At 41.7% G+C, this 23,732-nt stretch overlaps 1 long non-coding RNA gene across 2 annotated transcripts in view; it reads right to left on the bottom strand.

Annotated features, from left to right (window-relative positions):
• Positions 1–4,318: 4,318 nt before the first annotated feature.
• Positions 4,319–23,732, bottom strand: part of LOC113952171 — a 34,226-nt gene continuing 14,812 nt past the window's right edge. The window contains exons 3-4 of one of the 2 annotated variants that reach the window (XR_003529420.1): positions 9,994–10,148; positions 4,319–4,522 (exon numbers count right to left, since the gene is read on the bottom strand). This is a non-coding gene — a long non-coding RNA (uncharacterized LOC113952171). Of the gene's footprint in view, positions 4,523–9,251; positions 9,347–9,993; positions 10,149–23,732 lie in introns of those variants that run through there. The other variant, XR_003529421.1, reaches the window with a different exon arrangement.

Genomic DNA, 23,732 nt, shown 5'->3' with positions numbered 1-23,732 from the left:
ACTGTCTGGTCTTTGAAGAAATGGATTGGCTCGGCAGAGCCGGAGCGCTCAGCATTCACACGGGAACTCTCCTCTGCTGTCAACTGGCCCAAAAGCCTGCCTGTGAGACTGACCATGTCCTGGGCAGTCTTAATATTAAACATATCTGCTAAGGCCACCTTTGTGCTGGAAGGAGAGGCTGGGAAATGGAGTTTTTAATCTTTTTGTGGATTCTTGGTTCTGTTTTAAAACGTCTTTGCCTTTACCGGAGAGGTTTTCAAAGCTGAGGAAAGAATCTGTGAGCTGGATCCATTCCATTTTAGCAGTAATTAAACTCTCTCTTCCTAAAGGCCCAATCTAACTCTTAATGAAATAAACAGCATAGCTCCCATTGCATGTAGAAAGGCAGGATCCAGTTCCACCTACTTAGGGTTCTTCCTAGGAATGCTCCTAAGTGAACACAACAACGGCAGATAGAAATCAAAGTGGAGCAAAGTGTTTGAAATTATTACCTCTCGCACAGAGATTACTCTGTGCCACATTTTCCACTATCATTCCCTAAATGGAAACTCCAAAACCCACACCCACTGCCTGTTACATTGGCATTCTGTCCTTACACCAGCCACCACACTCATTGATGTCCAGGTAACACCCACCTCAGAACTATGTACATTAAAATCCCGTAGGGCCAAGTGTTTCAGGGATCCTGAAATGAGTCCCTGCTATAGCACTAACTTTTCCACCCTCCAGGCCTTTACCCTACCCACTGAACTCTCCCCCTGTTTTCCCGCTGCCTCATGACTCACTGCTGAACCATTCTGCCTGTGCAATGCAGCAAACCAAGCTCAAGCTGTTGAGTCCCAAAACCCTCCTCACTCAAAAGCGGTACAGTAGCAGTGTTCTAAAATTCAGCTGGACTTGTAGGGCCTCTGGCTTCCCTCAGAACCAATACTCATTGGAAAAAATGCTGATTTGGTGAAATCAAGACGTTTCACAGAATCATTTTTTCTTCTTTTTTTCTTTATGAAGAAGAAAAAAAAAAAAAGAAGAATTGTTTCAACCTGAAACCTCTCTCGTTTCCTGACAGCTCATCTATCCAGCACATTGACAGCTCATCAGGTGGAGGGAGGCATCCAGCATCTGCAGTTTATTACCCAGATGGAGCCAGGGGACCTCAGGCTTCCAGCTGATCACTGGAAAGCTCTGTAAGACAGTATTTATCTCAATTTAGAAGCTTCACAGGGACAAGGCTCTATAGAGGGTGAAAAATCAATGCAGCTCAACAGAAATTAGCAAATGCCAAGGCAGATTTGGAGAGATTTGGCCATTGTTTTGAAATATTTGATTAATAAAGGCTTCCACACCCCAAACATTGCACTGCCAAAGTTGAACATCAACTGCATGAATGGCTATGTGGCAGGATGTGGAAAACTACTTTGTGTTAATGATTTTCTCCCCTGATCAATATTCTACAGCATCCCCATGAACAAGTTAGTGTTTCACAGGAGATAACACAGGGGAAGCAACAAGTGTGGAATCTCCAGGGCACTGCCAGGTTCCATAGTGCCACAGTCCCCTCCTGCAAGCATTTAGAAGGGGGCCTGAAGGAAAATAATAATAATTGCACAAAACATATGCTGAAAAATCACACTGTCCTATGAAATGAAACATCTGATCACAAGATGAGAGAGCCAAAGAACTCCAGTGAATCTCTTCAATCAGCTCATGGCTGTTTATGTCACATAAGGACATGATCAAATGTCTGACTCTCATTTGGTATTTTTAAAAGATACAATAGTGTATAAATCCCATGATTAAAGTCATTGCAAGGTGTTTCATAATTGTACTCTCTCTTTATAAATCATGTGACCTAAACCTGGCTATGTTTTATAATAATTTTTTATTCAGTTGCCAGGCAATGATTCTCTATTTGTCTGCCTGTACAACTGGAAGGTTTTCAAGGGTTTCTCTTCTTCAAGTCTTTCTGCCTGACTTCATTAAAATCCTGTGATGCTCTGCTGATAAGCCAAAAAAACCTCCACCTTGAGCAGCCTGTCCCACCTGTGATTACGAATCTCTGTTCCTCTCTCCGCTGGGACTTCACCAAAGCACCCACTCGTGGGGTGAAAGTGCCAAACCCGAGCCCACAGTGACCACAGATCTATCCAGACACCCTCTGCTTGCCCAGCAACCACATCTGACTTTTCCCATCCATTTTCCAAGTCCCACAAGCCTGTTCTGGGTGTCTGATCACTCAGTCTGTACCTCCTTCTTTTAAGAGGTCTGGAAGAGAATTAAGAATAACAGAGACATAGTTCACTAGCAGGAGTGTGGAAAATGTCTTTGGCACTGTCAAAAACAGCTGTTAAAATGAATATATTTAACAAAACCTTATCTCTCTTGGTGGCATGAAACACTAGGCACTTTATCCCAAAGGTTTTCTCTCCTCTCATTTCTTTTTTCTGGATCAATTTTCAATTCTGCTATTTAAAGATGTTTTCAAACTGTTTCTGTCTGTAAAGTACCACATAATTTTTCTTCCTGAAGACAGGAAGCATCCTGCTCCAGAAACCTCTTCTCCTTGTGTACTGTTGGAAATTGGATAAAGGGTTAAATATCTGGGCAGTGGGGATTGTACAGAATGGGCCCAACAAGTCAGCAAAGCCCAGTCTTTTTTATTCTTTTACACAAGCAATACAGGAAGGGATTGATAATTAGAAGAATAACAAAGAATCTCAAAATCCAGGAATAGAGAAGCTTACAAAGGCAATCACGAATTAAAAGTTCAGAGCCCAAGTTCTTAATTCTGAAACTAGAAGACAGTTGGGGGAGAAGGGACATCTGTTCCTAGAACAAAAGGCCAAGAGGGACAGGAGGGGGGGAGTTCAGCTAGTTGCAGCTCCCCCTGAGCTGCCACATAAGTTTGTTTTAGCCTGATCTGATTTTTTGCTCTCTTTGGAAGATGCATTTGACACTGTGCTTGTTCTACTTTCTGTCACTGCTAAACCCTTTTTATTCCCCTGCAGAGAAAAGCTCAGTCACTGGATCTGTCGACTCCTTCTCCCATCTCCTCCCCTCCCCTCTGACCCTCGAAGCTGAGACATGAAGTTACATTTCTCTATTTCTTCCATCAGCTATTGTGGTATGAGAGTTCCACTAAGACATGGGCACGTTCCAAAAACAACATGTGAATAAGGACTTCTGTGTTTTTAAGACCTGACCCAAAATATTTATTTATCCAGAAGTTGAAATTCTCACGAGCAATGGGTGAAATTCTGAGGAGATCTGCAGCAGGCCTGGACATAGCACTGAATCTCAGGGCAACAAGTGCTTTAACAGAGGCAATTAAAGATAAGCCATAAACTGAGTGTCAGCAGAAATCTATATATTAAGGTAATTTCATAACTTGCATCAGTTACTTTTATATCAGAAAGAAGTGAGAATGATAGCACAGGTACACTTAAATAATAATAGTGATTCCTGCAAATCCTGAAATGACTTACTACTGACAATGCACTTATGGATTGCTTATGGCAAACAGGAGATCCACAGTTTTCAAGGAGGCTTATTCCCCCACTGCAGGATACAAATAATTCCTATTGACTTCAGTGCCTTTCCTGCCTTGAAGGACTAGGAAATTATTGGCTTCAGTGGGAGCTACGAATAACTTGCACGAGGAAAATGGAGCCCTAAAGAAACAAATTAACAACGACTCCATTTCTTAAATCTATTTCAAATATTTCTCTCTATGTCAGCTGGAAAAAAACCCCACAGTCAGCTCAAACATCCCCATCTACAGAAGTTAAAAATTCTAGCAGCATTGATAAATAAATATTTATGGTCAGTGTAGAGCAGAAGTAGCAACAAAGCCATAAGAAGCTAAAAGATTTCTCGTGGAAGAGGTTCTCCGTGAAGCATTTGCCTCCTGGGGAGACCTCACCAGCTCACAGCCCAGAAGCCTTCACCCTGTAGATGTGACAGGATTCCCCTTCTAACACTGTGTAGTCATCTTGCTGTAACTGTGTGCTTTGTTTCATTCACCACTGAAGAGCAATTACATTTAAAAATCCACCCAAAGAATAAGATCTATTTTTTGATAGTTGCATGCTTAAGTTCCCACCCTGCCCACGTGGATCACCTGTCTCACAGTATTGCTGGTGTAGAAGAGGAGAAGGAAGAAATGTTCTTTGAGAAGCGTATTTGGAGAAAATTCCTTGCTGTAGAGGAGACATGAGGGCTAATGTTTAATCTGGAGGACCAGCAGATGGACAATCCCACAGCTGCTGGCCTACCTAGTCAGGTGGATCACATGCCCACAAAAGAAGAGTGCTCTCCAGAGCCCAGTGAAGTGTGCATGTTTGGCAGCCCAGTGAGCAAGCACAGGACTGAAGTGCAGTTCTCGCCACATCCTTGCAGACATCAAGCTGGGACAACTCCCAGGGACAGGAATCGGTGCCAGAGGATCTACACCAGTGCAGCAACTGGTATGGAAGGAGACCTTGCTGCAATCTCCACTGGAATGGCAGCACTGAAGGAATCACTCCTGGAAAGAGGAATTAATAAATTACTCTCAGATGTCCTGGGAAGTCTCACACTGATGTCAGTGGAACTTTGGGCACAGGTGAGGGAACAAACTCCAGAAGGCAGGGATTTGCAACAGGAGGAACACAAGACTATGAGCAAGGTATTTGCTAGAATTGCTTTGCCTTTGCTGTTGAAGAAAGTGTGGACAGCCTGTATGACTAAGTGATACAGGTTCTGCTGGAAGGGGATGAAGTAAAGATGCAGTTTAGTAAAGGATTTAGAAGGAAACAAGGGAAAAAAGAGGAGGCTTAATTCTCTATTTGCTTTTTTTTTAAACACACCTGCCATTCAGTCATTCCCTAAAGTTCAAAAAGAAAGTATCCTTCCAGAGTATTTTCACGGGCCCTGAGGCCAGGCAGTTGCTAATCTGGATGAGTCAAGAGCATCCACTAAGGAGGCAACAACAGCAGGAAGCATGGAAATCATCTCAGACTTGCCTTGGCTTTACTGACTTAATAGGGAGACCCCACCTACACATTTAATGGGGTCACAGCCATAACCCAAGGCTACAGGGTATACAGATCCCTGATCATTCCAGTGCAGTAAGGAGGCACACTTCTGGTTAAATTCACAAACAATGCTGAATAGCTACAGGAGATTACCAGGACCTCCCACTTCATGGAAACAGTGACTGTTTACATAATATGTAATGACAGTAAATCATAACAAATCCTAGGAGAAAACAACATGACCTTCTGATTTTTCTTCTTTTCTCAGTCTTACAATCCATGTCTTTATTCCTTCATCCTGTAAGGATTTCTGCAAATGCTTAACTTTCACTACATCAGGAGGCCCACAGCTTTCAATTAGTCTAATTAGGTGCAAAAAAAAATAAGTGCATGCATAAGAGAATGTCCTTTTCCCCCTTTGCTTATGCAGTGCCTGATGTGGTGGGATCCCTCTCTACAGCTTGAGCTCCCTACCACTGTGGTGTCAAAAATACACCACGTTCCACTTGGCAAGGTTAAATAATTAGCATTCTAAATTCAGGGCTGGTATTAAGTAGCAGCACTATTGATCTCCATTATTGCGCTGAGCTGGACCAGCTGAGGAGCAGACTCTGCTTAAGGTGGTGAGTAGTTTGCAATATGCAAAGGAACTAAACAAATAAACTTTTTCTAGGAGGAAAAATTTCCAACAGGACAACTGGTTTCTGAAACTCATCTGACAGTTGAGTTTTATTCCTGAAGAATGTCCTGCATGAGAAATTCTCATGCTATCCTTTGCTATATCATAATACAACATAGCTTTTGCAAGACAAACAGACTTCATTACTTTTCCCCTGGGAACTCCTCCATGTTCTTCTTGTGCATGTTCACGTGAGCAGATCCATAATTACACAACCAGAACTCAGATTTGCTTAAAATGAACCAGCCTTCCCTGACAGGACACTCCTGTGAAAAAAATACGTACTTCTTGCAAAGACATTGGTGTCAAGGCGAGGAAAAAGAAAAATTAAAAAGCAAATTTGTTTCTCTTCATCTCTAACATTTACTTGTGCTACAGCTGCATTGGGAAGCCAACGTGTCAGAATGAAAGCCAGTTTGCTAGGTGTGGTACCAACATGTGGAAAAACAGACAGAATCTACTCCTGAAGCTTTCCATCAGAATGTGTCTGCATTACATTACATCACAGGACTTTTAAGGGAACAGAACATAGAATCACAGAATGGTTTGGTTTGGGTTGGAAGGAACCTTAAAGACCATCTCATTCAAATCCCCCCAAAGGTGGACAGGGACACCTTCCACTAGAGCAGGTTGCTCAGAGCCCCATCCAACCTGGTCTTAAACACTTCCAGGCATGGGGCAGCCACAGCTTCTCTGGGAAACCTGTGCCAGGGCCTCACCACCCTCACAGACAAGAATTTCTTCCTGACACCTAATCCAAACTCACTCTCTTTCAATTTGAAGCCATTCCCCCTTCTCCTGTCACTACATGCTCTTGTAGTTGCTACAAGCTCCTGAATTGCCTGTAGCAGATGTGCAAGGCTTGGGACAAAAGGTCTGCCTGCATGGCCAGGGGCTGCAGGAATGCAAACCCCTGTCAGTGCTAGAGGAGGTGATGCACATCCTGGGAGCACTGTCTGCATCCTTCTGCCATCCCAGGATGTCCAGCCAGACAGGCTGGAGAACCCTCCTGCAGTGTCCCCACCCTGGCAGTGGTGGGGAGAGGGTTCTGGCTACTCTTTTAACGTTATTAGTGATTTAATCATCCAACAAATGAACAAAATTCAAAACAAGGACTCTCACATGTAAATTCACTCCACTTCAGGGCTTGCCCAGCTCCCAGTCATGAGGCAGCTAAAAGATCTCCTGGAAAACAACAGGCTTTAATGACCACAAGTCCTTGTGCTCTGGAGTGTGGGCTACAGCAACTAATAATAGATGAAGGTTTACATGTTTTTCTTGTGTTTCTGCTGGGGCTGCTGTGTCATTAATTCAGCTTGTGCCTCGCTACTTATGTTAAACATTCCCTTTGTGGCTTTCTCTAAATCTTAAATTTTGCATGTGACCACACGTAAATGTAAATGTGTATTTTTTATGGTCCTGTAATCTCGGTGCTTTTAAATCCCAATTGCCTGAAGGCATACAGGGAGCTGAAGCAGAAAAGCTTGGTCAGTTTGTGATCATTTAGAGCCAGTTTATTTGCTCTTTCTGAGTGGATTCAGTTCCTGTAGAGGTTTTTGCCTTTAGTGTAATAGAGTAAAGATAAGATCTAGGAACCTAATTAACCCTGCAGGGCCTGTGAACAAGGCTCATTAGAAAACAGTCAAACACATTTATGTTTAAATACCTTATTTACAGGAGTTCATATCATATTTCTGAACAGCAGATACACATGCCACACACTCATCCCTTTAACCAATGCCAACCACTTCCTTAAACGCAGCTGAAAAATGGACCAACTTGGAGCTCAAAGTCATCCTGGACTGTGCATGTAAATAGCCTACACTTTGAAAGACTATCCAGAATAAATGAAAATCCTGTTTGCAGGGCACTGTAAACTACAGTGTTCTTTCACCTGCACCCCAAAACCAGTGCAAATGTTCCACAAAACCAGTGTCATCGCAGCCCACATCCTGAGCAGTAAACACCACTCTGAAGCAATTCCTCTGGGGACTTTCCCATCTGTCCAAGGCGGTGACAATAAGATACATGTGATCACAGGCATCTCTGGGGACTTCTGGAAAGACTTCATAAGAACTCAGAGTAAGGTTATTAAAAACCTCATTCTGAGGTTGCTTCATATCTCTGTAAATATCCTGGGTCAGACAGCAACAAATACAGGCTCCAGCACTCAGTGCCCATGAATATACATGTACTTGTCATAGGGGTTATCAGGGAGCAAAAATATCCCCAGCAATTCTGAATTCTCCTTCTTTCCCGACCTTTCATTCCTTCTACCCCCACCCCTCATCACAGAGAGAGCAGAAAAGCTAAGCCAAGAGAGGTCTGTGGAAATATGTTGGTGCATTACTGGATGTAGCTCTCACTGTGTATTGTGTATGTAGTGGCTTAAAAGCCAGGAGAATTATTTTTGCTTCTCACGACACTTTGAAGGGCAGCCTTGATTCACAATTAGGTCTGCTCAGTACTTAACTTTGTTGTAAGTGACTGCCTGACCAGTGAGTAGGATAAATGATGCCACTGGGACTGAAATGTATCTTAAAATTAATCATTTGCTTAATGGTTTTCCTGGAGAAGGATGGGCTTAAATACAAATTTAAGGGCATTTTCTGCTGCAAGGCTTGTGGGATTGAAGATCCCATCACAGAGAGATTCTAAGCAAGACAGGTCTACTTTGTGTCATGGATATTTTAAAATCATAGGCATTGTAAATTTAATTTATTTTTAAATTCTATATACAAACACAACTGGTAAAAGCAAGCAAACCTTTATGCTGTAAGTTCTTCAGGAAAGGAATGAGTTTTGTTTGGGATTTATATGGTATTTAATACAACACGAACCGGTCTAGGACTGGGGCAACTGTGCTCTAATGCCATACAAATGAAAATAATTGTGGTTTTTAAAAAACCTTTAGCTCAAAGTTCTGCTTCAAAGGCCTGAAATTAATATTTTATTAGCTAGTTTAAAAGTGTGCTGTTTTAAAAAAAGACAGAACCTCGACCGCTTCTATAAGTAGATCCATAATTTATATTGTGAATCACTTTGGCAAGAGGAAAATCCCAAATCAAGTTACTCTTCAACCTGAACTAATAAATCCTGTCTTGACATGACTTCTTTTTTTCAGTGCTTCATTTTCAAGGAGTCATGTGGTGTTCTAATAATCAGTCTTGTTGTTTCCTCTTCATCCTACTCACCAAAGCAGCGATAACTGCAAAAGCATCTCAGGCAACTCAGATGCAGCACTGAGAAATATCTCTGTGAAATCAGGCTTAATGAGATATCAAAATATTACATCTGCAAGTCTTGGCTGCTGGACAGTACTTTGGAAAGCAAAGCCAGCTTCCCCAGTCCAGATTAGTCAACATCAGGTTCCTCAGTCTAACATTTCACAAAATATTTTCCCACATATGTCCGACTGCATTTTGAAGGGTGTAGCTGACAACATAAATGTGCCCTAAGGTGAAAATCCCGAAACATTTCCCTCTGGGATCTTTGTGTCTGGACATTACCAATGCAGATGTCTGTAATCAGGAGATCTCTGTGGACCCGCTAATTATTCCCTGGGCTTTTCCACTGGCAATAAAAATCCCATTTGTCCCAGCTTGTTTGCAGAACTGCTCCCATTTCCACAGTGGTGGCATTAATTAGCAAAAACCTGTGAAAATTGTTGGAGTTTATAGGTTCAAAAAAAAAAACACAAACCCACCAAAAAACCACTAAGCATTGCTCCTAAATATTCCTATAAATCCAACCATGGCAACAAGTCCTGAAAGTCCAACTCTCTCAGTTGGAGCAATTTTTCATGCTTGTAGCAATAAGTGGGAAATAATGGGGGTCTCAGATTCCCATTAGGAAAGTTGCTTCTGTGACCCCTTCATGCAGATGGATGGTGAATTTCTCAGATAATAAATCAAAGTTTCCTGATGGTGCAGTGGCATCTCTTGCTGGGGCCTGTAGAGCTGCTGGCTGCCTTCTATTCAAAGGCAGCAGGCCCCTGCCCGGCAGGAATCTTTCCCTACAAATCCTTCCATCACCATCAGGAGATATTAGGGCCTCTATAAACTGCCCAGGCATTTTGGGGAACAGCCAGCATCCCGCTGGGAAATGGACACTTTTCAACTTCATTGACATCTGTCACACATGCAAAGAATAGAAAGCCATCAGGAAAAAAAAGCCACATTATGACTTTCCCATCAGCAGGGCCAGTTAAGTCTTTGTTCTTAAAAAAAAAAAAAAAAAAGGTATTTAAAAGGTTCTTGGGAGCTACCTTGCTTAATAGTATCTTTAGGAAGAGAATCTTACCTTTGGGCTTTAAGGACCAATGGAATGTTTCTCTCTTTCTCCATACTTTTTGCATTCAGCTAACTTCCCTGTAGGAATTTCAGGCAGAAAAAAAAAAATAGCTGTGATGCTGGTTTTTCCATGCAGTTTTTATTAACTTTCTTCCGAATAAGTCCCTGCAAGGAAAACGACACCGATTTTTATTATCAGAAATATATTTATTAAGTGACAATCTAACTCCCAGAATAGCAATCCATTCTTTTTTTTTTTTTTTTTTTTTTTGGAGTTCAAGCTTTTTTCCCAAATGACCCTAAAATAAGCATGGGAAAGCAGTACTGTAAATACAGTATTGAATTTTAAGTGAATATACTTTTTTCCCCTCCATGTATTGCCTATATTAAACACCATGTGGGGGATAGGGCTGTTAATTATTAACATAAGGATAAAACTGAAGGTGATGTTCTCTTGCTATTTATCATAATTTAAGTGTCTAAAACATGGGTGACAAAACTTCAGTAGGAATTTTCCCTGCTCTGAGTGTGATGCATATGCACAACTACTTTTTCAGGTCCTTCTTTAGGCAAGTATTTCTCCCAAAAAGCAATGGAATGCAGTAGGTAAAGGCATTTTTAGGGAAGCAGCAGGAATTTTCAGCTGTAGCTCTGGCACACTACAGACCATGGACCTATTTTGGGACTTGGTTCCTTCAAAAGCTGATGATGCCTAATGTAAGTGCTTTTATAAGGCATTATAACACCTAACAATAAAAAGAATTTTTAATTGCTTTCGCACTTATCCCAGAAGCCAATATAAAATATCGTGCTGGATTTTCTCTGCTGACTTCAACAGAGTAAAAGTAGTTTATATAATGCTGACTGAAAACAGGATTTGGCCAACTGGCTTCAATCTTTTTTATTAGTTCTACCCAAGTCAACTCAGTTCTACCCTGAGGTGAAGCAAGCAGGACTGGCACATATATTTTTTTCAAAGACGTTGTTGATCTTGATCCAGCAGAAGGATGGGAGATAATGCACTTACCCAAAGAAAAACTGGGACAAAAATCTTAACCTGCCTGCCCAGCTACAGTGACAAAGGCCTGGTTCTGCAGAGGCTCGTGGGGAAAGGAATTTAGCTGCTGGTGGCTGGACAAAGAGGAGCAGCGACAGGCTGGGATCATCAGTCATGGTGTGAGGGATGCAATTTAAGATGGGATGAGTAAAGGGTAAGGTGGGCTTAGAAAAGGGTCCTGGTGAGGCTTAGAGCAGAGCACTAAGCTCCAAACCAGCTGGTGAGCTGGTTCCCCAAAGCAGAGTCATACAAATGAGTCACACCTGCCTAAAGCCATTCCCACAGAGCCATGAAGGGCAACCCACTAATGGAAAGCAGTCGGGACCCCTCCATTGGGTGACAGATTTTAAACAGCCCTTTCCTCCCTTCCACAAGAAAGCCTTTTTCTGAAGGCTGAGCCTGACTGAGCAAACTTAGCAGCAATATCAAATTTACCAGTCTTCAGAGTTTTAATGGAAAACACTATCAAATTCTGTTGGGCAGAAAATGTGCTTTTCATGAAGAAAACCTCTTTGTTAAAAATTAACGTACCACAAGCATTAACACAGTGTTTAAAAGACTGGGCTCATTCTGAACACCTTAAAACAAAATAACTACAACATTCCAGAAATAGGTTTCCATTCAGTCAGGAGTTTAACAGTTAAATACCTTTAAAGGTCCAAAGTTTAATGATTCAGACCCTGGAATGACTTTTTAAAGCTGCCTAATTCTACTAAAGCATGCAATTTTTTATAGCGAATGGGCTTTTCTGAAATAAAGCTGCAAATTTCATCTTTCTTATCATGATTTCATGGACTGCTCACAGAATGGAGTTCACTGCACACTTCAAGTCTGGGTGTCTCTGAACAGGGAGCTCAGTTTATCACCCTCAGTCCTACCAGTGCTCAGAGCTCAGGTTTGAAGCACAGGACAGCCCAAGGAAGTATTTAACGTACACTTCATGCTCGAGGATGCAAACAGTGAAATCAAAGTCAAAGAGTCTGTTTGAAGGCTTAAAACTACTCACAGCTTCCAGTATTTCAATGGAAGAGCTTAAAGTAGTCCCTGGTTTGCTGGACCAAACTCTGATGAAAGGGCAAAGACGTAAAATTAAAAAATCAAGCCAAAAGCACTATTGAAGGCAGTCAGTGGACTTCCCAGTTCATCCTAAAGCTATTCCACAGAAAACATTAAAAATGTCAATGCTTGGATTACGTATTGACTTTACTTTCAAAAAGGGAAATGATCCAAAACACTTTCAAAATTATCTTTCTATTTTCAAACACAGTTTAAAAAATGCAAAAGTGTCTAGAAGTGTCCTGAGCAATCTGCAAGTACCTACATATAATAAAGAAGTGCATTTAACACTGGCAACCAGTTCACAGATAAAGGTAAACAGCACAAATTCTGAAACACAGGCATTTATGGTTTTTGCTTTTACATCATCAGGTTCTCTTTCAGTCATTATAATACAGCTTCAGAAAGTACTGATACTATTGTTCCCACGTGACCTGTATATAAGAATCTGGCAACCTTCTTTTAACTATTGTCTTAGTTTCCTCTGGGTTCTTGTTTTGTTTAGGAAAATCCTACAGAATGCTGAACATGCCTTACTGTCACTCAACCACATTTAAAAGCTAAGGGACGTTATCTCCTCTTTCCCCTGTAAATATGTTTAATGTTTTAATACTCCTTTTACACATGAAAAAAATCTGACAATCTTTACCCCAGGCTGAAGAAAATGTGAATTCTTCATACTCTGGATCTGTAAAGGGGAAAATTCCTTCATCCTGTGACATTTCCCCGTGGCAGTTACTGCAGCAGATAAGGTAATGACCCAAGATTTGCCAGGGGACTGCCCCACGCTGTGACTTTCAGATTTGCAAAGGCCACACGGAAGGTTTCATTTGTCTCATTAACTTTCCCACTGTACCAATCAGAAGTTTATGATACAGTATTTTTCTCTTTTTAACTTTTACAGTTCATATACCTCGGCAGGAGGCTGGGCACGCTGACCCAGGACGCCCCTTCCAGTCCTACGTCCCTCTGAGATTGCAGGAAAACAAATCACAAAAGGTCCAAAGCAGTATTTTTGCAAACTCTAGATGAGATGAAGCACCAGAATGGAACACAGAATTACAACAACAACCTTCAAGGTAACAGGACAGACACAAACCATGTTGTGTTGTATATAAACTGTACAAACTCTTCCACTTGATTTCCTATGGAAATAGGGCTTATGCAGCCACGCTGGCTGTCTGTTCCTGTCTGCCCCTAATAACATTCAAACCCACTGCCCCATTGCAATGCAAGTTGTCAGGGGAGAAGCAAAAGATTTGGAGATAATTATGTTCCTGCAGCTCTTGTCATTGCACAGAGGACAGAGACCTAAATTAGTGCCCCCAGCTGAGGAAAATCTCCTGGAAGGTGTGGGATCAATGGCTACTTGTCCAGGCAGTACAAACAGCTTATTTCCAGCCTTCCAATCAGCACATGTGGGGCTCCACAGCAGATGCAGCAGGAGCTGCCCTTCTGGTCATGAGTGGACCTGGGGGGCTCATGAAGGTCCCCAGGAAGTGCATGGGAGACCAAGGATATGGTTCCATGGAAAACAGAGCTTCTGCTGCTCCTGGAACAGCTCCTTATAATTTTCTCACAAAACAAATAGGATAATATCTGAGTTTAATTCCCTTGGCTGGACTATCCCTGCTCTGTCAGTTCTTCCACTGGCCTCCAAGGGCTAGGAATCCAGGACACAGGCATTCAGGAATGCTTGGTCATACTACTGGCTGCATTTTTCATTTGAGATAGAGACATTTATTACTGGGATCAGGATTCCCTCAGCCCTTCCCGAGCCTCTTCTAGAGAGGGCATGTCTTATTCTCCCAACCTTCCAGTAATTCATTAAACCATATAAGTCCCTGCTGTCATGCAAGGTTTGCTCTTTCTCACACTAAAGTTAAATCTACCTAATTTTATTCTTTTGCCATCCTTTGCTTGAGGGTGTCCTTTGGAACCAGTTCATCTTCTGCAGTTACCTTCCTTCCCCCCACGCCCCACTGCCTTCTCTCGTTATTCCCAGATCCCAGGCACTAATCCTGCCCTACTCTGGGGCGTTCCAGACACCTGTTAAACTCAAGCTGAGTGGAAAGCAAGATGAGAAGACACTCCTTGAAGCTGTGCTGCTGACATGCACCATATGGAAAAATTTTGGGAAAGAGGCATCCTGTGGAGCATTCTAAATCCTGTCGGTGCGCTTGAAAAAAAAAAAAAACCTAAATATTTTAAATTAATATGTCTGGGTGCCAGAAAAATCACCCTGAAAAAAGGACTAATGCTCTGAAAAACATTTGACACGGTTTCCAAGCCACTAAGAAAGTCAAATAGAGCAGATAGTGCAGCAACTTGAGATCTAAGCAGGAGAAAAAGAAAACTTCAGTCCAAATGTACTTTGAAGTACAATACTTACAGTTCCAGCAAGGTCTGAGCTCTGAAGTTTACAGCTATTAAGTGTTTACAGCTATTAAGTATTTACACACAGGGAGGAAGAAGAGATTCATTGCTCGTGAGATAAACAGAACACTGATGCCAAGCCAGGGAGTCTTTTAAAAGTCAGATCAATTCAGTCAATAAATTAATGACTGTGATGCTTTACACACTTGGGATGGAAAGCTTCCTCCCCTTCCACGTTATCTGACACTTTGCTGAGGAATTATAATGTGCATAAAGGATTCCTAGAGATTGTGATTTTGAAGATTTACACTTTTACTCTTTGCTAAAAGAGAGATGTAGTCATATTTTTAAAGGATTCACCAGTGGACCCTATTTTTAGCAACTGGTTAGCCATTCTGCCAGCAGAGCATTACTCTTAAGAATTAATGAATGAATAGTGATGTTAAAATCGTTTTTCTCATGAAGCAAAAATGAAACTGCAGTCAGGGCAAGCGAACAAACACCGAACACACCATCCTCCAAACCCACTGCTCCAACTCAGCCAGCTGCTCTTCCTGAAGGCAGCCTGTCATTTGCATGGTTATGAATTGTGAGAATTGAGCTCTTTTTTTCCTTTTTAATGAGTTATTGATTTTAAGAAATCACTCAAGGCAGAAAATCCATGCATTAACAGGCTGGCTTCACTCGGCAGGACGCGTTATTTTATAGCACTGCTGAGAAAATTCAATGCATAAAGTCCCTTCAGCTCCCGCAGACAAGACAGATCGATGAGCCCCCGAGACAGGGATCAGCTCTTTATGGGACTGATCCATAAGGAAATACCTGAGGGACTCCTCCCTCATAGGGATTAAGATGTTTACACTTCTGCACTATGACAAAGACCTGAGATCCAGAAATAGAGGCTGAAGTGGGCATCCTATTCATTGTACATAGAGTTTTTATAGTTCCAGCGGATTTCCTTGTATAAGGAATTCCAGGTCTCAGAAACTCAACAACAGACTTGTTTTTGAAGGGGGGAAAAAAAGGAGAAGAGCAGCGAGATGCCAGAAAATAGATCCCTTAAAATAATTAAAGCACACAAGCTGTATCTCCAGTTCAGGAAAGCATTCCCTATACAGAATGCACACAATTAATTACATGTTGTCCAAAAGAAGGATGGATTTCAGTACGTGTTTAAGTGTGGTCACAGCCCAGATAGTCAGCCTTCTACAAAATAAATATGTTCAAATACATTTTAGAGAATATTCCTGAACTTAGGAAGTTCGATGGTAACAAAACACCAAAGGAAGATTTTTTTTTTTGTTTTGTCTGGGCTCACTTGTTTTTTAAATACAACCCCAAAAGCCCCCCCAAGAAAAGTATAAATTAAAAGTATTAATATAAAGTATTAAAATAAATTCCTACTTTGACTATCCTAGGTGCTAAAGGTACTCACTTCCTTGTGACTTGTTAAATGACAAATATTTCCAAGTTAAACATTGATTTTCCTTTGCTTCCTTTCACTCCTGTCTTGAGCAATCCTTCGGATTGTGGGATTACAAAGAGTACATACATTTCATATTCCATGGACTTAGGAATCATTAGGTCTTTCTCCAGTAAATCCACACCAGGCCAGTCAGGGGATATCTTTGGAGAGTGCTTTGAGCCTGAAGTAGTTAATGTTAGCAGAGGTGATCTGGCCCAATATCTGGCAGGAAATAGTTTTGCAGAGATAACTGAGTGGAATTCTATGGCATGCAAAATACATATGGTCATATTAGATAATCTTAAGTTTCCTTCTCATCTAAAATCCATTAATTTAGTGAAGTTTTCTTGGTAAACGAAAGAGCAGCTTTTGGCAGGACGTAGATATATTTGCATCTTCACTAAATTTCTGCTGTACCTCTTGAACTCAATATTTTCCCAACTTTGGACTAATTTCACTGTGATTTACTTCTTTCCATTTACAAAAACAAACACAATAATTAATAAAATAACTACTACATCTTCTGAAAAACATTTAAAAAGTAAAATGTCAGTGCAGTAGACAAAGCCCAGAACAAAAATCTTCTGAATTTTGGGTCTGCTTTGCTACTTGCTCCCAAGAGCTGGGTTACTTCATTTTTCTGCCTCAATTTTTTTCCTTGAAAGTAAGAGAAAAGCTGCCTGCTTGCTTTTCCCTCAAGTATATTGTAAAAAAATAATTAATTTTTGTGTTTGTGCTGTTTATTTAGTTGACTCAAATTTAATAAGCCCTTCACCCAGCAAAGCTCCTAAGCATATACTCCACAAAATGTACAGCCTTCTGTAGGAAAAAGAACCCCTTGAACCTTACCCTCACAGCTGGGATTTTTTTTGTCTTGTTTTCTGTGCACTCACTGAGGTTTCCTTTCCCAGTACATTTAGGGGTTTTTGTTAAAATGGATTTCCCTTTCTACACTGGCAATGATACCCCCTCTAAGGGCAAACCTGCCCTCCAGCTTGGCTTCTCTGGGCACAGTGGGGACTGCACCAAGAATTGCAGGGAAGAGAAAAGCTTGTTGGAGAGAGACATAAAGGAGATTAATTGGGCCTCATGTTTCTTCTTCAAGGAGAGGAGTAATAGAATCAGGAAATCAGAGAATGTTTTGGGTTGAAAGGGGCCTTAATGATCATCTCATTCCAGCTCCTCTGCCATGAACAAGGACACTTTCCACTGGACCAGGCTGCCCAGGTTGCCATCCAACCCGGCCTTGGGACATGTCCAGGGATGGGGCATCCACAAGAAAAAAAGTGAACAAAACCAATATTCTGCGTGGAAGAAAGAAGGATTTAAAAATCCCATCAAAGTCAAAGCCCTTCAGAGAGACAGAGTAGAGATAAGGGAAGCTTAAGCAGCAACTTCCCAGCCAACAGGATCGTGTTCCCCTTCCAGAGAATGTCTGATTCTGGAGCCATGGATGATTTATAGAGCTTAGTTCACCGAGGCAGGGGAGGCAGACTATTAAATGTGCAGGAGTACTACACTGAGACAGTACAGAAAAAAAATGGAAATGTTCTGTTATTAATTGATAGGTGAAAACAGGCTGGTATGAGGGTCAAGCTGATACTACAGTGAAGATGGGAGGGAGAGAGAGAGAAATACTGTTAAAAGATTTAGGAATAACCCAACCAGAACTTGCCAAGAAAAGGAAGCCACTCTATCCAAACTCAGAGGGCAGGGACAGTTCTGACAGATGTAAGAGACAACACACTGATAGAGACCTGTGGCAAAAATACCAGAGTCTGCAAAAACAAGACAGAGTTTGTGAACAAGACAAGCCTAGACAACATCTGGTGTTTGGGAAAAGATACCAGAACTGCAATGGCTCCCATCATTTTGGCATTTGCAAACTCTTGAAGGGAGGTACTGGAGAAAGTCCAGTACAAAGTCAATGGCCACTGCATGATGAGTTCCAAAGGGGTCGTAGGACATTGGATAACACTGCAGAGGATCAGCTGGTTGCTGGGAAAATTGATTGCTTCATTCAAATTGGACAGAAATGTGCAAGACAGTTCAATGCCACAAAAAGCAGTAGTTGTGCTACTCATGCTGCCATTCAATATTAGAAACTACCATAGAAAACAGCCAACAAAGAGGTAAAACTCTTCCCTTTACCAGGGAAATATAAACTCACTCAACCACTGGAAGAGATCAGATACAGAGATCCACTGGCAGAGTAGTGTGGGGCATGAAGACAATGCTCCAACATCCAATAATGATCTGAGAGGACAATGGCAGGGAAGAGACACAGGGGCAAATTAACATTTAAAAACCAGGAAAAGCTGAAGGGACAAGTTAGAGATGCCAGACACAAGATGTGACTGCAAACTTGAATCTGATTTCCCTTGGAAATTTCCAAGGTGGGCACCAGCACAGCCTTGGCAGCTGGGGTGCTGAGGTTTCTGAAGACCCACAGAATGCTGAAGTTGCACAGAGCATTCTGAACACTCAATGAATATTGCTAATTAGTTAAGGGATATTTAGACATAAAAAAAAGATAATGCAGTGTTAGGTTAATGTTTTGTAGTAAACTAACATAATTTCTTATGGGAAAGCTGGAATTTCACATTAAGACAAGCTTGGTGTGTCAGGCACAGGCTCCAAGGACTTTCTGTAGGGCAGAGGACTGGATGCTACTCTTGCTTTTTGCATGTTTCTCACTGATGACAGTCCTCTGCCAAAACTTGCAAGGTTGTACCTATCTCAAGTTCATGGTGAGTGAGGTAAGGCTCTGCTCACTCTGATGTAATCTGAAATAAATGGGATGGACAAGTGATCAGATTAAAGAAGTGGGTCAGATCTGCTGCTGGCACTGCTCCACTGACGTCAATGGGACTAAGCTGATTTACACCAGCTGAGTATCTGTCCTGGAGGTTTCAATGTATTTAGACAAAATAAATGAAAATGCACATAAAAAGATCCCCTTGGAAGATCCCAAGTCCAAAGCCCTCATTCCTAAACAGAGTAAATAAATTACAAGAAAGCAGTTACTGTAGACATCACTTGTTACAAGTCAACGATGAGCAGAATAAAGGTCAGGACACCCGAAATCTTTAATTGCTCCTTACACTCCTGAGTGAGAGAGAAACTGATAATTCAGCACAAAATCACCTTAACTCTGACCCAAAGCAAATATCTTAGCAGTAGCTGTTCCTGGAATGAACAGGTGCTCTCCTTTGCCTCATGAAACATTAACTTCAACCCCCACCAGGCAACTGAGGCCACAAAATAAAGTTTAGCTTCTGTCCAGAACTGGGTCATACCTTTAGTGCTGAAGAAAATCAGTGTTTGTGTTCTATAGACAGGAATGCAAACACTTTCTGAAAACAAATCTAAACGCACAGATAAACTTTCAGGTGTTCCTCACACTTAGGTTCACACCCTCACATCCCTATCCTAACTCAGATACAATTTCCTTCGGAAAATGTCTTTATAATTGCTGTTCTTCCAAATAATACTTTGGAAATATTACAGCCAGACAACATGTGTGCATTGGCAAGAGTTCATGACTTTGTCCCTGATGAGGAAATATTTAGCTGTTGATAGTGTAAAACAACCCTAAGAAGTGGAAAATCAGCCTTATTATAATGAAATTATAAATCATACTATTCTCTGCATCCAGGAAAAATAGGCCATATCCTCAAATTGTTGGAAATCAGTGTTGCCCTGTAGAAGTTACACAGCTTTGCTACTCACTCCAAGTGTGTGTTTCCTTTTGGTGCATTCATCATACCAAAAAATAAAACATGCCCTCAGTTATTTAAGGGTAGTGACCTGGAGAGGTGGAATTTCAGACAGGTTTAGAAACACTTGTTTTCATATATGGCTCCAACCTCTATGTATTCCATACAAAAGCACTCTAATCTGGGTTTCCAGTTTACTTCAACCTCAGTAATTCCAAGGCGCTTCTGTTCAAATCATTAAAGTGCAGATGTTTCTGTCAAGGCCTAGGAGAGAGAGGCACAGCTTCATCATGATTTAGAAGTCCATCTGAAATCCTGCATTCAAGGAGCAGTCAAACTGACTTGCTGAACAAATAAATTCAGTCTGGTACCTCTCAAGCCTCTACCACTTATGTTTCACACAATAAACTCAGGTGTCTTTTCCATATATAAAATATTTGCAAAGTAGATAACTTGTTTATATTTACACTGTTGACTTTTTTTTTTTCCCTCACAGAAAAATAACTGTTTTCCACTTCTACACTTCAGCCTCAGTCTGGAGGTTTTACTGATTCCAGCTTTTTGTTGCCTCTGGATTCTCCACACCTGCTTTGTGCTACAGAGCATGGATGCAAACCTGGCAGTCTAATCTTTCCTCCTCTACCTGCAGTTATCAAAGCCTTCTTTCCTGCTGTTTTATTGTGCACTAGAAACCCCCCTCTCCCAACATCTACTCTGGGCAGTTATATGCAGAATGAGCCTTGTGTTGAATCCATGCTGCCAGCATTCCTAAAATGCTCCAGCTAAGCACAGAATTTGACCTATAGCACAGCAGAGGGAAAGTTCAAACACAAAACGAGATATCCATTCCACAATCTGAATTCCAATAAGTAATTTCCTTTTCCCACTGTTGCACCACAGATTCTCATCAGATAGGCAATAACAGACAGAAACTTGGCCAGTTTTTATTTTATTTTTTCGTAACCCATAACATTTCTCCGAGCAATTGTATGGATTTCAGGCTTCCCTTTGATCGGTCTCTGCAACAATGACTCCGGGCCTTTGCCTAGGTATGATTCCTCAATCCCAACACATACAATGGAAGTGCCCCAGCCTACAGAAAGCCTTCTCATTAAAGCCCTAATCTGTTCCACTACATTCTTGCACGACAGAATTATCCAGCTTTAAAGCATGCCTCAATAGCGAGCCGTAATAAGACTGATAGAAACAGCTTAAGTAATTGGATTGCTATATGGTATTGAATGTCTGACAACAAAAGATATCAATCTCTATTCTGCCACTGGATCTTTGTCCCAGCAATGAATTCATTTAGTAATGCACTTGGAGGCCTGCAGTCCCTGCAGGAGGAATAACAGACTGGGACACAAAGGCAGGGCCATCTGATGAGCACAGAGAAAGCGACTGTGCCATTCCGAGAAGTTAATTACAGTGAACAAAAGCACGAGACTATGACTTGTTGACCATTACCATAATCACATTACTATAGTCTTCTTTTATTCCCAGCAGCAGAGGGTCTATTCTTCCTTTCCATTTGGCACTGTGCATCATATTTGTGTTTTGTCACCTGAAGTGTATTGTTGAACAGACCTCCCTCTAAAGAGAGCTGGAAATGTCACACTGCTTCTTTTACAATTTATTCTTCAGAGGCTGATTTACAAATACTCCAAGTAGATTACTCTTTTTTTTTTTTAAACTTTGGAAAATGACAAGGGCTCCCAAGATTTTCTGCAAATCAAAATTTGTAAGGCTGATTGCCAATGAAACCTTGTGTTTATGACATGATATGTGTATGATTTCTGTATGCTATTATAACTCAGACATGACAGAATGATTCCTGACATACACCCATCCCACTTTTGGAGTTAAACATATCCCTCACTTGCATATAAACTAAAAGAGAGCACATTTGGACCAGATATAAGGAAGACATTTTTAAAAATGAGGGTAGTGAAACACTGGCACAGGTTGTCCAGGGAGGCTGCGGATGCCCCATCCCTGGAAACATTCAGGGTGAGGCTGGATGGGGCTCTGAGCAGCCTGGGCTGGCTGAAGATGTCCCTGCTCACTGCAGGGGGGTTGCACTGGGTGACCTTTAAAGGCCCCTCCCAACCCAAATCATTCTTTGATTTTATGATATTTAACAATTTAACAAACCCTGATTTACTCCACAGTAAGGTCCTTTCTAATCACATGTGACAAATATTTCGCTTCAGACAAAAGCAAGTTCTAAGACCTCTAAAATGGATGACTTGATGACTTAGACACAGTAACAAACCCAGGGGCTGGGGTACCTTGAATCCAGGGGGCTGGGTGGCATTTGTGCCTGAGAAAACCCTCAGCTTTTGATTCCATATGCCAGGGGATACATTTTTAACTGGTGTACATCAGCCTAGCATGAAGTTAATATATCTGGTTCCAATAACTCCACACATTTCATACAAAATACAACCAAAATAAAATGTATCTCTTCTTCTTCAAAGTAGCTTAAATGGCACAGTGAATTAAATCCCAACAACTTAAAATTGCTCAAATGGTGCTGAGCCAAAAGCTGTATGAATTTAATTTTTAGCACTACAATCAGCTTCAGAAGAGCAGTAAGGACTTCCCAGCTTGGAAGACAAGGAGAAATGGGATTAGAAGACCACAACAATGTCCACTACCCCTAGAAAACTCCAGAAACAAAATCTCCAAGTGCTCTCCAAGAAAAGGAAAAAATTAACAAAAATAAGAGAGAATATCAAGATCACCAACTTTCTCTGGTGTTCCAACTAGTGGTCAGGAAAAAACGGGTAAGTAGCAGGAACCTGCCTGAAATCCATCATGGATTCATGTACAAATGGCCCAAGTTCTCTGCTATTTAACTTAAGTATCATAAATTAGCAGAAGGACTCCCTTTAACCAGCCAGGGAATGGAGAGTGCTGTCATAGGAGCAACTAAGCTGCCAAGTGCTAATTGAACACTCCAGCCTCAAAAGAAGCTGTAGTGTATCCAAGCCCTACCTCACCCATGGTTGGAACACCTTGGCTAGTTATTCCAGCCCACATCCTGCCTCTGCAGTGAACCATCTCTGCCACAGCTCAGCTCCCAGAGGAAGGCCAGGGAGGTTTAGGAAGCACAGCTCTCCAGACCTCAGCTGACCACTGTAATTTCCACTTTGCTCGAATGCGTCTCCCCCAAACCCATCCTTTTCACACCCCTAAAAAAAATCCCTTGTGGACCAGCCAAACCCTGAATAATTTCAGCCAAAGCAGGACATGCTGTAGAAAAGCAACTGCCCAGCAGAGCCCTGGGGAGCCCACTGGGTGACCACAGGGAAGTGGAGTGAAAATCACCCATGGCTGACTGGAACTGCTCTCTGTGGTACAGTCTGACACACCACGGCACATTTCCTGTCATACACAACCCCTATTCCAGCAACATCCCATCAACACCAGAAAAACAAAAATATCCATGTTTCCTGAAGCATTTCTCCCCTCCAGAATGGCAATGCACTGCAGTGTTGGCTACAGGAGACCACGTTTGGACATGGAAACTGAGGCACCAAAGGGCAGTTCAGAATTCCTGGTTAGTTAAACCCGGAGAGGAAAGCAGGGTCTCTGCTCACCAGCCCTCTTCTCTTTCAGCTGGGATTTCAGGAATCCCCCCCAAAAAAAAGGTTTAGTTTGAGTTGTGACAGCTTCTAAATCCAGGCCTGACTTTTTAATAGCAGCAGTGCTGGTTTGGAAACACTGAGCAGTAGAGACACTTCCCTTTGCAGAGCAGTGATTAAAATCAGCAGTGCTGTGGGCTCTCTTGAAACTTGCTGAAGATTTACTCTTTAAACAAGAGGATGATTTATTTCAACAATTATCTTCAGGAGGGTTAAATTATGTGCTTTCAGGGCTCTTATTCACCACAAAATTAAGAACACTGGGTGCCAGCCCTGGAAGCCCCATGATTCTTTGAGACTCGGCACTGACGGAGACTCATCCCGACCCAGGAGAAGGAGCTGTCTCTTTCCCATGGCCACAAAATGCCATCCCTGACCTTCTGCTTGGCTCCACCATTTGCACAAATCCTTTGGCTTCCCCCTACT

The sequence above is a fragment of the Corapipo altera genome, unplaced genomic scaffold (genome assembly GCF_003945725.1).
Source record: "Corapipo altera isolate COAL_440 unplaced genomic scaffold, ASM394572v1 70, whole genome shotgun sequence".
Lineage (NCBI taxonomy): Eukaryota > Metazoa > Chordata > Aves > Passeriformes > Pipridae > Corapipo > Corapipo altera.
This window is presented reverse-complemented; position numbering and strand designations above follow the sequence as displayed.